This window comes from Leuciscus leuciscus (assembly GCF_965113295.1).
Source record: "Leuciscus leuciscus genome assembly, chromosome: 3".
Taxonomy (NCBI): domain Eukaryota; kingdom Metazoa; phylum Chordata; class Actinopteri; order Cypriniformes; family Leuciscidae; genus Leuciscus; species Leuciscus leuciscus.
Genome location: NC_138727.1, coordinates 12,398,973 through 12,413,452, shown reverse-complemented (window position 1 = coordinate 12,413,452; position 14,480 = coordinate 12,398,973). Strand labels below are relative to the sequence as shown.

The following is a 14,480-nucleotide window of genomic DNA, read 5'->3' as shown; positions in this document are numbered from 1 at the left end:
TGTGACATTCTCTCTCATCAGGGTTGTTCTGGAGTGTGTGTGTGTGTGTCTGTGTGTGCGTGCGTGCGTGTGTGTGTGTGTGTGTGTGTGTGTGTGTGTTGAGTGTGTGTGTTTGAGTGTGTGTGTGTGTGTATACTTGCACAACTGTCTTTGCGAGGACCGGTCTGAGTTTTAGACCATCGGAGTGAGGACAAAGAGAGTAAAGTGAGGAGATTTTGGCCAGTCCTCACTTTCTGAGAGCCCTTTAAAGGCCTGTTTGAAGGTCGAGACTTCGCTTTAGGGAAAAGGTTATAATTAAGGGTAGGTTTAGGGTAAGGGTTCGGGTTAGGCACTTAGTTGTGATGGATAGGGTTAAGGTAAGGAGCTACAGATTGCATTGTGTCAATGAATGTCCTCAACAAAGATCGATATACAAGAATGAATGTGTGTTTGTGTGTGTGTGTGTGTGTGTGTGTGTGTGTGTGTGTGTGTGTGTGTGTGTGTGTGTGTGTGTGTGTGTGTAAGACTATATAAGGTTCTATTTATGCTACTAGTGACCAGGTTAGTCCAAGTGCACACTACAATCCTTAAAGGCATAGTCCACCTTTAAAACAAAAATTCTGTCATTATTTACTCACCCTCATGTCATTCCAAGCCCGTTTGCATTTCTTTCTTTTGCGGAACACAAACATTTTGAGATCTGAGAATGTTAGTAACCAAACAGTTTTAGTTGCCATCGACTTTGACTGATTCTTTACATGTATGCCAGGAAATTAGCTTCAAGCTTTCACTATTTCCAACAAATGACAAACTGGAAGTCATTAATTTCCAATGGAGAGTTGTATGGGAGCTGTGTGGATTTCTTTGTTCAGTTATTTTATCATGGCGAATAAGTGGAGCTGCTTTATCACCAATTTAAAAGTTGAACAATTTCCTTGCAATTGCTGCCTCTAGTTGGCGAAATGTGACAACCATAGGCCTACGTGAATGTCAGAGATAGTAAAAAAATGGCTTCAGTCTTGATGGCTGTGACCCAATTCAAAGGCTACATCCTTCGAAGGACTCAGACTTCAAAGGCCATGCTGGGGAATTCTGGGATAGGCAAGGCCATGAAGGATCCATGGTGGCGCAATCGGTTTTTGAATGCACTTTTAAAGGATGAAGCCTCTGAATTGGGATGCAGCCTTATGTGTATTAGCTTAGCAACATTCTAACATCAACTTTGCTTGCTTTAAAGTTCCTGTGAATGGAACCTGCAACCGACTTTACTTCAGGAATGTGATACAGTGGGTTTGGAGGGGAGTGGTTAAAAAATGATCTGCCAAATCCATCAAACTGACGTCATCAGAGAAGGAACGCTATTACAGATAGGAAGCACATTTTCAGATTTTGACTAAAGATTATGTAGACTTATTTTTTTTCGGAGGTCTAATTGTTCAACATAGGACCAATGTGTCGTAAAAAAGTACTCTAAATAGGGTCAATTTTGATATCATGCTGACTTTAAACATATCTAACAAAATGTAGTGAGTTTTATGTATGTAACCAGAAAAAAAAAAGAAAATTGAGGAAATTAAATTTAACTTGTTTTAAGGATATTTAGGTATTTTACTTTAAACACTGAGACAGATGTATATATGTATAGGCCTATATATGTTTTTTTTTTGTTTTTTTACAGTGTAACGGTTCTCCTCTTCACATCACATTGCCATGGCAGCTCTGAACCTCAGAAAAAAAATCTCTTGTCAGGTATAATTGAAAAGAGAGTTAAGGCTTAGCGATTGAAAAACATGCGGCCAACCCTTCCCTGCCTTACAATAACCATACCACAAATCTCCTCATGGGTTATGACAGTCATCCGGCCACTGTGCTGTAGTTGCCTGATGATAGGTTCTCTCGCTCTTGCTCTGTTTCGCCGCTCTCTGTGCTGTCCAGAGTTGGAATGTGAAAAGAAATTGCTGCTTTAGCCTTGGGTTAGGCCCTGTGACAGGTTAACACACACACACACACACACACACACTGAGGTTCTGTTAACTGTACGCTGTCAGAACAAACACAGTCATTTTTCAAAATGACCGCTACCCCCCCTCTCTCCCTCTCTCTGTCGTTTTTTCCCACCTCATCATCTTATGTTCTCCTCTGCCCCTCTCTCTCTCGTTCTCTCTGTCCCTTTCCTCTCTCTTTCGGTCTCCTTTCCAATTTGTGAGATTTAATTGGTGAGTTTAGTGGCTGGAGCAAGGTGAAGGGAGAATTTAAGGCGGCTGGTTTCTGTCAGATGGACTGAGCTTGGTGAACTCAGTCACTTAGCTCTCTCTCTCTCTATCTATCTATCTTCTCCTTTTCTCACAATCTATCCATCTACCTCTCTTGTTCTGTCTACCTGACTTGTTTATGGGGAAGTTCAAACCATTCTGGGAGAGATAACTAATCTGAGAAAAACATGTCTCTGAGGTAAAATGTGAAACTGCAGTAATGTATTCTGCCATATTGACCCTCCCTTTAAAACGCCTATCCTGTTCTGTCCTCAAATGAGCCATAAAGTCATTTACAACTTAGTTACAGTAATGGCTTTACGCATCAGAGTTTTATGTGAGATATTTAAAGCAGCAGTTTGTAATTTCTGGGCTACTAGTGGCACCAAAAGGAATTGCAATCTGTTTGTTTGAACGACCTGAGTATAACATGGGCTCAATTAAAGAGATGAGTTAGGGGTGGGACTACCTTGCTGAATTTAATATTATTTTAGAAAATTGTGTTCAGTGCCATTAGTCGTGAAGAAATTACACGGGCACCTAATTGAATTGCAAAAATAATGTCTGTTTCTAAATGGGTTTCGTCAAAATGCCCTTATTTGCCCTTTTTTGGACAAAAACAGATAGTACTACACCATAATCATGCCATTAGTTGAACCTAAATAAAATGTTGAGCTACTCAAACCAAGTGGTCAATATTTGCCTAGTTTACATCATCCATTTCCCCAAAACAAGTCAAAAGTAGCTATATATATTCTGACAGAGTTTGTGTGTGTGTATTTCATATTTTTCGTATGTTTTACCCATTTGTTTATTGAAGGCTTTTAAGAGTGTGAAATTAACTGCAGTTACTGGACAGCTCGAGATAGTCGCTAGTGAAGGGCTTGGGACTGTGTGTTTTCTTTGGAATCTGCGCCAGCTGAACAACCACCATGATGATGAGAAAAACTAACAGTTAGTTTCCTCTTGGTATTAAAGCAACCCAGGCTCATTGGCCTCTGGCGACATTTCTTCAATTTGTATTTTTGTATGTTTCACGACACTGTACACTTTCAAACTGAGAGTGTCCAGTGAGTAGCACTTAAAGTTCATGACAGATGAACAGCTGAAAGTGAATCTGGCAACTTTTTATTATGTTTTTGTATGTATCGTGGCAGTTCAGAAATGAAATGTGGTGAAATGCTCTATGAAAACGGTTTGTGCTCTATTGTGTTTGAAAATAACGTACCACATAACATTTTTTTTTTAAACCTACCCTAAACCTAACTTGATAGTGTTACCTATAATTTGAGATAAAAATACATTTGCTGAAGCAGCCATGCCGTTGTAGCTTGCTTGTATGGGTTTTTTAGCTTTTTTTATTGTGACTTGTATTTTATGGGATTCGTATCCATTCTGCGCAATGCTGTACCAGGTGAGCTATTGAGCAATTTACTACGTAAATGCCGTACATATGGAGCTAGTTATGTGGTGCAAACTTCAAAGTGTATGCACTATAGTAAAAATGTTTATGAGGTCATAACAGTACTGTGCAAGGAACCGCACAAAACTAAGACTTCATTAATCGATAATCTGCCCCTGTAATCATGATTCGTGTGAAAACGAATAAATATTGTTGGTGTTTTACTGCCACTGGTGTTCATTTTAGCTGGAAACTGCAGTTAATTGTATGTACAGTATGGAGTTTCGCAAAAATGTAGGCAGTGGCACATATTTTTTCTAATGAGCCCAGGTTGCAACAAAGACTTCCTTTGCTCAAACAAACATAGAAATCTTAAAAGCTCCACAGAGTCACAGTGTTTAATTTTAATTTTCAGTTAAATCGACCTGTTGGCTTACTTATAGCTGTTCCAGCTGGGATAGGAAAACATATTTTAATAATGAAAAATGATACTCTGGTATGAATGTGGCCCATACATCACAAACACCGAGTTCCCCCCCCACACAAATCCTATAGTAGTAGTAATCTAGGAACTGTAGGTAGCTTCTATGCTACATGTTTAATTGAATATACATGTTCATGGTCATTCATCTGAAGCATAGACACAAAGCCTATTTCATACAGTCGCTCTCTTTCTTTCCTCTGATGATTTATTTGTTCTCTTCCTGTGCAGCTGCCCCAGAGATAAGTGGCTGTTTATCAAATTGCCTGTCAGAAACACTCGCCAGATTAATCCACAGCTCTTATCGCCGTGCTGAGAGAAAACTTCCCAGTGCTTTTAATTCACTGAATTGGATTACAGTATTACACAAGCACCTCTCGCGACTGGAGTGCACAACTCGTTTTAATAAAAAAAAATAAAAAAAACTCTATTTTACAGCTCGTTCACGCTGGAAGCGAGCGATGTGATCCAACAATACTAGAACGTTCCTGTTATAGTCAATTAAACCGTTTAAAATGAGTGAGTTTTGTGGTGACCGCTATGGAAGTGCAGATAGTGTTGATTCACTTCCTGAAACCACTGTATAGGCTACTGCAGGGGAGATGTAAAGTCTAATGGGGTATAACAGTGACTGACCTTTTTTAAAACTGTCTTAGTTCCAGAAGTATTTTTCCCATTCGCATTTTCCATAGTGAAATTTCTTCATTAAAATCGGCATGAATTGAAAACTCGCTCTCATTTGTAAATGTATGATATTGATCTTATTGTGAACAGTCCATATGTTTCTTTTCTTTTTTTCTGACCTCGTAATGTTTAATAAATGTTAACTTGATCTTCCAAAATATCAACACAATTTATTTTCCTATAATCTGTTACTGGATGTATGTCACAATACTGTCAGGAAGCACTGACTCGCAGAAGTAGTGAGTAACAATAAACAAGTTTTATTCAAGTTTTACACACTGCATTCTCGGGAGCGACACACGACACATGCATAGAATGCTATCTTACTATTGCCTTAATGTAGTATTTATCATCTCCGAAAGAATGTTGTTTTAGAATGTTACAAGTTGTCGAGGAATTCCGGTGAGGTAATGAAAGTAATTTCTATTCCCAGAACAAACATAAAACAAACACAACAGAACTATATAAGTAAAGGCTATTCACATGAGCATGTTTAAACGTTCATTAATTTGATACACAGAGCAAATGTACCAACTAGTTACTTACCTGATGCGGACTAATATATACACATAGCGTGGATTGATATCGTCAATATGACGGAGCGAGCGAGGAGCGAGGTTTACATAAGGTAACGTGAAAATAAGCCGGACAGTCTGAAATCTGCCCCCAATGGCTCACAACTAGAGCGTGCAGCAGTTCCATTTTTCACCACAGATTTAAATTGGATTTTTTTGGTGCATCGAGGGCACATTTCGGCCGCAAAGGCCCTAGAGTCTTGCTTATCCTACGGTAAGTGCACATGATGTGTGTCATTTGGGACAAGGCCTCAGACACCCTCTGCCCTGCTTTGTATCATAATTAATGCCTGCCAAAGCTATGGGCTAAATTTGTATATATCCTGCTCACTTTACAACTTAAAATAGTCTAGAAAATCCAGAAATATTTGTTACAGAATGCTGAACACATTTACAATTTATTACTGATTCATTTTATATAGAGGTCTGTGTTTTGGATGAATATTTTGGTGTGCCCCATCTGCCCTTACAGATGTACAAGATGTACAGATGTACAGACAGACAATAATCTACTATCATTTTAATTCTTTAATCTCTTAATTATTTTGTCACTATGTGTATTGAGCCAGAGCCTAGCAGGAGAATTCCAGTGTTGTTGTATCACTTCATTATCTCGCAGTGTAGTTACATTGTTGAATGCTTTTTGGTTTTGCACTCATAGCTTGGGTCCTGATGGAAATACGTCGGAAGAATGGAAATAGGTGGTTTTAAAGGAAAAAGTGTAGAATGTTAAATATTAGGAAGGCTCGTCTGGGTTCAGCTTGTCTGATGGGGTGCCGTAACAGTTGCTGTTTCAATCCGTAGCTCTATATGTAAAGTAGCCCCATGGGACAGCAGGAAAGGGGGCTCTGCTCAGCTGGATGAGTGATTGAGGAGATTTAAAGGCTGCGTGGTGAAGGGATTGCGAGCGAGATGGATGGAGGAATGGAGAGAGAGATGATAGATGTGGTAGGCGTGTGCGAAATCTCTATAGGACGCTCAGGTGTCAGAGTCCTGACAGCTCCCCGCGGACTGTAAACTTGTGAACTTTGCCGTCTATTTACTCACTCACGGTCTCATTCGCTCGCTCATTGAGGTTTAAAGAGTGGGCGGGGCAAATTGTGTCATGGCGATGACTGACAGCCAAGTGCTCCTTTAGTCCATAAAGACTGATAGAGTTTTAAATGAGCCCTCTAAGCCCATGGCTAGGTCTTACCCAAGGCATTATAAAAAGTGAAGCCACTGATAATTTCAACATTATCAGTGTTTTAAACAGATTATTTGATGAATAAAAAGTTCAAATGAACATAATTTATCTGAAATAGAAAGCTTTTGTAACATTATAAATGTCTTTACTTTCACCTGATCAATTGTATGCATCCTTGCTGAAAAAAAGTATTAATTTCTTTCCTTTCTTTCCCAAAAAATAAATAAAATCAGAAATATTTCTTAAGCAGCAAATCTGTAGCCTGGCAAGCCAGACCTACATCAAGATGTTAGGTCTGGCAACTCACCATTGTCAGGGTTCGATCCGAGGGGCGGGATAAACGGCTGTCTTTCAAATTTGCTCTGCATGCAATAGGACAGCGCTACAACCAACCAGAGCGTTTTCCCAACAGCGGAGCTAGTTGATAGATTAAACTTTTGCCGTATCTGGCCGGCAAAACTACAAACACATCTTCCTGTTTTAAGAATGACTTAAGTGCCGTTCTTTGTTCTTTTCTCAAAGAAAAGCTTAACTCCAAGTCCTCCAGAGTCACGGACAAAGCCAATTCGAAAGACCGCTGTTCGCCAGCAGCACGTGGAACCGTCACAACTCTGTCGTCATTATGTAAATCCCGCCCACCGACTCTATACACAATGTGATGGGCCTGACTAGAGTTTGGTTTTTCCAGCTCGAAAGTCAACGGTAGTTGCTAGACTACCCTGGCTGCAAAATAAATTTTGCTGCCGCTAGGGTGCGTCTAGATTTCTAGGCTAGCAAATCAGCATATTAGAGTGATTTCTGAAGGATCATCTAAAGGATCAGCTGTGTCCCCCCGCATTTTGACAGTCAAAAATAGTCGATCTCCGAATGCAACGTAGCAGGGAGGAGAGTAAAGATGGAAAGCTCCTAAAGCTTAGTTCCATATAAATTCACGGATAATTTGTTGTTTTGTCGTTAGTGAAAATCAATATTGACCTTGTATTTGAAAAAGGATGCTCATATAAGAAGCAATACTAAAATTCAGAGTCAGTTCATTCACATTCGGAGATCGACTATTTTTGACTGTCAAAATGCCGGCAGACACAGCTACAGTGAGTTGTTCAAAATCTTTCTTTTTAGTAAACCCTGTGTACACAAACAATGTTCTCAATGCTCGAGTTCATGTGTAGAGCCCCTGGTGTAGAGCCCCTGGTGATATGTCGAGCCTTCTTAGTGTTTTAAAAATTGCGATTTTTGATGCTATCACTGTAGTCCCCCTAGCACTCCCATTCAAAAGGCAATTTGACCGAAAACGAAAATATGGTGAAACTTAAAAGTGGAGTTTCCATTCCAATTATGCTTTTAAATGAGAGTTTGCCTCGAGTAGATTAACAAAAAGACCCTAGGTTGCATTTTGGCGAGAGTTACCTTTTAAAGATTAGGTGGGCCATCCTGTTGTCATGGCGATGACTGACAACCAAGTTCTCCTTTAGTCCATAAAGACTAATAGACTTTTAAATTAGCCCTCTAAGCCCATGGCTAGGTCCTACCTATCTAAAATTCATCACTTCTTCTCATTTCATGCCTTTTTCATTCATTTTTAACTAGCTAGACCAGTCGACCGATAAATGTGCGCAACAATTACACTCGAGTATGCGCCGGTGTGCTGTTGTATGTTTAGCATGCAGAAATCTTCTTTCCAGGTTTAAGTTGGCTCTAAAATCCCAGTTTCGTCCACCTTGAGATTTTAAACTATGCAGTCTTGCTAGATGAGATCCACTGCGTCCCCCAGCAGTGCACATGACCAGAGTTCTTTACACCCGCAGGCTTATGGGCATTAAAGTGCCTCAGTGACGCCAGGAATCCATTACTCTGCTATTTTGAGAATTCTACAGATTGCTCCCTGTGTGGAATAACAAGCAGCTGGGAATGGTCAGGAAGCTAACGGAAGGTCTGGATGACTGACAGGAGATCAGTGGGAACAGCCTAAGAGCTCGGCCCGGGCCCGGTTAACTGACAGCAGATCAGCACTGATAGGACAGGGGGAAAATGAGAGTGCTCTGAAAGCGCTTTGCTGGGGGCCAAAAGCCTGCCACAGCCCGGGTGTATGAATGGGGCCGGGGACCGGAGGAGACAGCAGCGGAGAGAGAAACGCAGACCGGGTGGACAGAGATAAGCGTATCTGAGGTGGGAAAAGAGAGGAGGTGATGAACGTGCGAGGAGACAATAGTTAAGGGCAGTTAGAGGTGATGGAAGGGGGTTGATGAGGAGAGAAGATGAGGATGTGTGTGAATGAAGGGAGAATTATGAACTGATGAGGGATGGAAAGGAACAGAGGAGAGGTAAGTGATGTGGGAAAAAGGTATTTTCACTCCTTTCAAATCCACATCAGTGTACGCACAGCTGTCCTGCTGTGAGCTCCCTGCCGTGTAAATGAAGAGGATGATGACGTCGTTGGTCCAGACAGAGAATGATTGCTGATTACATGTGTGGGTGTGAAGAAGAGAGGCACTTTATTTTTGAGTAAATTGGTTAGTATTTTATTTTATTTTGTTTCAGTCACATACTACTTGCTCTATCTTAGTAACTCTTTTTATTGTTTTTGCTGAATATGATTTATCAAATTTTCGGATTTGGAATAATGGAATAATCATGGCTACTGAGAATTTATACAGTGGCATTCTAAAAACAAGTACCCATAACTCCAAGTCCAAGTCCAAGATGACTGACATTCCATCAGGGTGCACCTTTAAGCAGAAGTCCCAATTTAGTCTAATTTTAATCTCAGTGCCATGTAGAAGAAGCTGTTTTAATTTGTCTAATTTAATTTATTTGTATTTCTTTTCTATTCTGCATTGTAATATCACGATTATCTCTTGTCATTTATGCAATGTCATTTCTCTCTATTTAAATCTCTTAAATCACCACCTCTTTCTCGCTTTTCTGACTCTCTTCCTCTCTCATATCTCTTTCTGTTTATTGCTTCCTTCTCTTCCTTTATTCTCCCTCCACTTCATGGCTCTTTCTTAACCAGTCCCCTCTCATCCTTGGCTTTTCAATTATTCTTGTTTTTCTTTAGTGTTTATTTCCTTTCCATCTTCTAATTTCTCAGCAGCTCCCCCTCACTCTTTTCAACTCGATCCTTTTGCATTTGTCCCTCTTCTCTCTCTGTCTCTCCCTCTCTTAATCCTGACTGTGATGTCTTGTTGTTATTTCTCACAGAGATAGGCCTGTCATAATCTATGCCGCTGAGTAATCATTGTTGCGTTGTTGTTCTGCTATAAACGGTACCCAAAAAAGTATGGCCATCCCAGAAAGGTGACATCATCCTCTCTACCAAAGAAAGATGATGGCCATCACACCTGAAGTACCAACCTGAGCTGAATACACAGGCCAAATAGAAGATGGAAATTGTGGAGGTGTGGCGGAGAGGGGCTGAAAATTAACTTTCAACAGCATCCATCCTAATACCAAGACTGTTTACTGTCAAACTTCATCCAATAACTATGATTTGGTAGTGAGTGAGACAGATAGACAGTGGGGAAAAATGGTTTGTTCTGTCTTGTGTGCCGTAATGATGTTCTAGAGTAGGACAAATGGCCAGCTTTGGGCCGTTTGCTCACTTTTTATTGTATCCATTCTCATATTTAGCCATGATTCATGGTTAATTATGGGAGAATTGATTATTTGAAACTAATTAACCTCCATTAGAGCAGTTCTGGCTTAAATATGAAAACAAACTATCCAAGTGGACTTTGCTAGTGGGCACTTTCAAAAACAAAAACGCTATTTTATATCGCTCAAACCTGTCCGTTCCTCTCCACCAATCACATGCCTTTAGTCTGTATAGGCCACCCACTACATCTGTCTGCATGAAGGGAGGGTGTGTTTGGGAGTCATTAGGTCTGATCAGTTCATTAAAGAGATTGAGCGAGTTGCACTAATGGCCACTTGAGTGGTAAGATCGTCATTCGTTATTTCTCTCATTCTCATTCTCTTCCGCTCTCCTTCTTCTCTTCGGTAGTCTCAGTGGGATTAATTGAAGGGGGAAAGCAAGAGGGAGCGAGAAGTGGAAAGACGTGAAAAACAGGAGAAACATGGAAAAACAATCTCTTGCGTCCCCGAGGGATGGAGTTCGGTAAAGAACTTGTCTGAGGGTGTGTTGAAGAGGGCTGCATCCACTTGAGTGAAGAGTCAATGTCATACACAGGCCATGGTTCATCAACATCCACCCAGATCACAACTGTGCTTGTGAAACACAGAAACAGGTACAGTATGTTTGTAGACAGCATAGTGAAACTACACAATTTAAAGGGATAGTTCACCCAAAATTAGTTAGGTATGATTTAAATTCTGTCATCATTTACTCATCCCCATGTTATCCAAACCTGTATGACTTCCATGCTTTGATTTTCCAAAAGCAGATGTGACCAGGCGGCTTTCAACCACCAAAATAGACAAAACAGCACCATAAAAGTGGTCCATTTGACTTGTGCACTACATTCCAAGTCTACTTGTGTGAGGAACCTCATGGTACCCTCCACTTGGGGTTGGGCGATAAACGATATCATACTAAGATCGCGATAAAATTTACGTTGATAACGATGAAAAGGTCTGAACATTTTTACTTCAAATAGACTAATCTAATAGCCTATCACACAGCAGAAATAAACACAAAAGTGTGTGTCACTAATAAGTGACTTCTGCATGTCTCTGTGTGATTGAACTGCGCGGTTTCGTCTGATACACAAACTCACACACGTGACGCTCGTGTTTTCAGCATCTCCCATCTCAATATACATGAACATATGAACTTCATCTTCACAGCTGCTTTGTGAGTCTCTTCACAAGTGACTTTTTTTTTTCACAACTGCGAAACTGATGTAACAGTTGTTATTGTTAACTAAAAATAACAAACGTTATTTGAAATAAAGCTGAAATTAAATAAAATGTAAATATTAAATAAAAAACACAAATTAAAAAAAAAAAACTTTAGGTTGAAGTACTAGATACTTAGAAATATTCAGTATTTATTAATCTATGTTAATGTTAATAAAAATACTAATACAATAGTTAATAATTTGTTTATTTTTAGCTCATCACCATTAAATAATATTAATAGATACAACTTTTGATTTTAGTAAATGTTGAAATTAACATCAGAAGAATAAATGCTTTATTTGTGTTAGTTCATGTTAAATAATGTAGCTAACTAATGTTAACAAATGGAATCTTATTGTAAAGTGTTACCAAAGCACATAAGAAAATTACTAAAACTTAAACTAAAATTAAAATGAAAACTTAACATATAAAAAAATAGCTAATTCAAAATATTAATACTGAATTAATACTTTTTTTTTTTTTTTATGTGTGGATCTGCTGTTTCTTTAAGTAAACTAATATTTGCCATTTATTCATTGAGTGCTGAATGAATTTCATTTAATGAAATGTATTATATCTTATATATATAAACATGGTATTCATAGCATCATATATTGTGTTACTACACCATCTGAGAGAATAACTGATGCTATTAAAATTATTGTTGTCCTTTACTCACAATGTTTGTGGGAAATTGGCTGTTTGGAGATAGAGCCACTAAGAAAATAAAAACAGCACAATAAAGAGATATTGAAGATCTGTGAAGCTCTGGGCTAGAGACTCAGAAAGCCTCTGAAAGTGTGTGTGTGTGTGTTCTTATCTGCATGTCTGTGTGTTCTCACAGACACCTGTAGATCAATAATGTATTTAAAGGCCCATTACCATTTTCCATTATTTACATAACCCTTCCTCTCCCTTTCTTCCCCCCACGGCGGAGAGATATAGAAGGATGGGGGGAATAAGCATGATTTCGACTGCAAGCAACAGGCAAGATCGAATCATTTTTTTCTGAGGAAATTCTCCCTCTGGCTTTCCGACTAGCAAACAACAAATAAGCAAAAGAGAGTCCAGATAGAAGAAAAATAAATGTGGCGGGACCTTTAAAAAAAAAAAACCAAAAAACGATATTAGATATGACACAAATCTATTCTGGGACTTGTGTTTTGAAAAACCTTGTTCAAACTGCTGGATAACATCCTGTAACTTTTCATTTTTGCTTTCTGTTGGTAAATGATTGAGGACATTTTGGATCACCATCTATTGTTGCAAACAATCCCCGGATCCCACAGCAGATGTTGCCTCTGATGGTAATTATAGGAATATTACTTTGTAAAGGTCATTTGTTTCCATAGAAATCCTGCAGATGCTATCTGAGCTAAACTCTAAAAAGCTCTGGAATCCCATATGACCCCTGGCTTGCACTGAAGTCTTCCCAGCTTAATGTAATACTCTGTTCAGAGATATCCGCACTGATATTAGCCCTTGTTGCCGTGTTGGATTAATAGGGTTCTTCTAATGCTCATGTATCCTCAAATAAGACAAATGTGTCTTCCAGCATCCACAAGGAGAGTGGTTCCTTTAATGGAGAGTTTTTCAGTAAGACGCACTTGGGTTCAGAGTGACAAGGTTTTTCAGAGCGCACATATTCGGGTAAACTAAAGCGCTGTTGTTCCTTCAAGGACTCTTGAGTTGATGTCTGTTCCTCTTACCTCTCGCTTCCTGCTTTCTTCACATTATGAAAAGAGTTATTTGGTCTCCTGTTTTTTGTTGTTTTATCACTTAAAGGGATGGTTCAGAGTAATTTCAACCTAGGGTCCTTTGCACCATGACCTCAAGCCAAACATCCCCCCAGAAGCTTTTTTTTACCTTGGTCGAACATTATTAAAGTTAGAGCTTATAGAGATATCAGCCGAATGGTTTAGTGCAGGCGCTAATGAATCCAAGGTTGTATCTCGTAAATTACTAGAGTTGGGGTACTCTCGGACTTGTCACGCACTCGGATGAATTTGACACGGACTCTGACATTTAAAGATTTCCGAGTAGGCTACAGTCGAGTCCAGGCACTGGAGGATACAATATTGTTAAAAAATGAAACAAAACTACTTGTGTTGTTTCACCGTTGAGCATTGTAGCCAATCATAAACATGTATATTAAGCGCATGAACACAGTGGCAAATCAGAGGCGTTTTAGGCTCAATCCCAATTCACCCCTTGCCGCTACCCCTCCGTTTTACGCGTTCCCGTGAAGGGGTAGGGTTGTCTCGATTCGCTTTTGGTCGGAGGGGTAGGGGTAGGGGGAAGGGCCAGATAGCCCTTGAAACGAAGATTTTTCGGGACCACACTTCAAACGAAGGGGTATGAAAAATGTACCTGCATACACCGGCTAATCATTTTCTTTATGTCACATTCAATCTTGTGTTCATATTTACGGTCATGTTCTTCAAAGAAACGGTTGCAAAAAAATCGCTAAAGTTCGTTAACAATATGACGCGTGTAAAAAGCAAAAGTTTGAAGCGAAGTGGACGCGCAAATGAGGTGAATTCGCGTCCGCCGCGCCGTGCTAAACGCCTCATTCGCGCCACAAGACCTCCAGACGCGCATAAATGCGTCTTTACATTGACTTAACATTGAAATCACTCGCTCCAGACGCTCTAGATGCTCTATTCGCGTTTGGTGAGCGCAGCATTAGGCGTCGAAGATATCGTCATCTCCGTTGTTTTCTGCGAACTTCAGAAGAAAAATACACAAAAAAAAATAGCTGCAACTCACGCAATTGAGATGACTACAGCTGACGACGGCATCTTGGAAGTTTGTGATAAACATTGGCGCATCTCCTGTGACGTAGGCGTATACGACGTATGATGACGTGTAACGGTGTAGTAGTGGTGTCCCATTTCTTAGGGGAATATTTTCACCCCTACGCCTTGCCACTCTGTTTCAAGGGTCAATGGTAAGGGTAAGGGGTAGGCGAAGGCGTATAAAATAGAATTGGGATTGAGCCTTAGAGTCACCATGCGGAGAATCAAAATGTATGTTCAGAATCAGCACGAGCTTTATCCTT

General features: G+C 39.8%; 1 long non-coding RNA gene across 4 annotated transcripts in view; it reads left to right on the top strand.

The window, feature by feature from the left end:
* The window catches only part of LOC309495917, a 119,706-nt gene that overhangs the window by 51,071 nt on the left and 54,155 nt on the right, over positions 1–14,480 (top strand). For all 4 annotated transcript variants that reach the window (XR_014204874.1, XR_014204875.1, XR_014204876.1 and 1 more), the window contains exon 2: positions 10,563–10,806. This is a non-coding gene — a long non-coding RNA (uncharacterized lncRNA). The remainder of the gene's footprint in view (positions 1–10,562; positions 10,807–14,480) is intronic.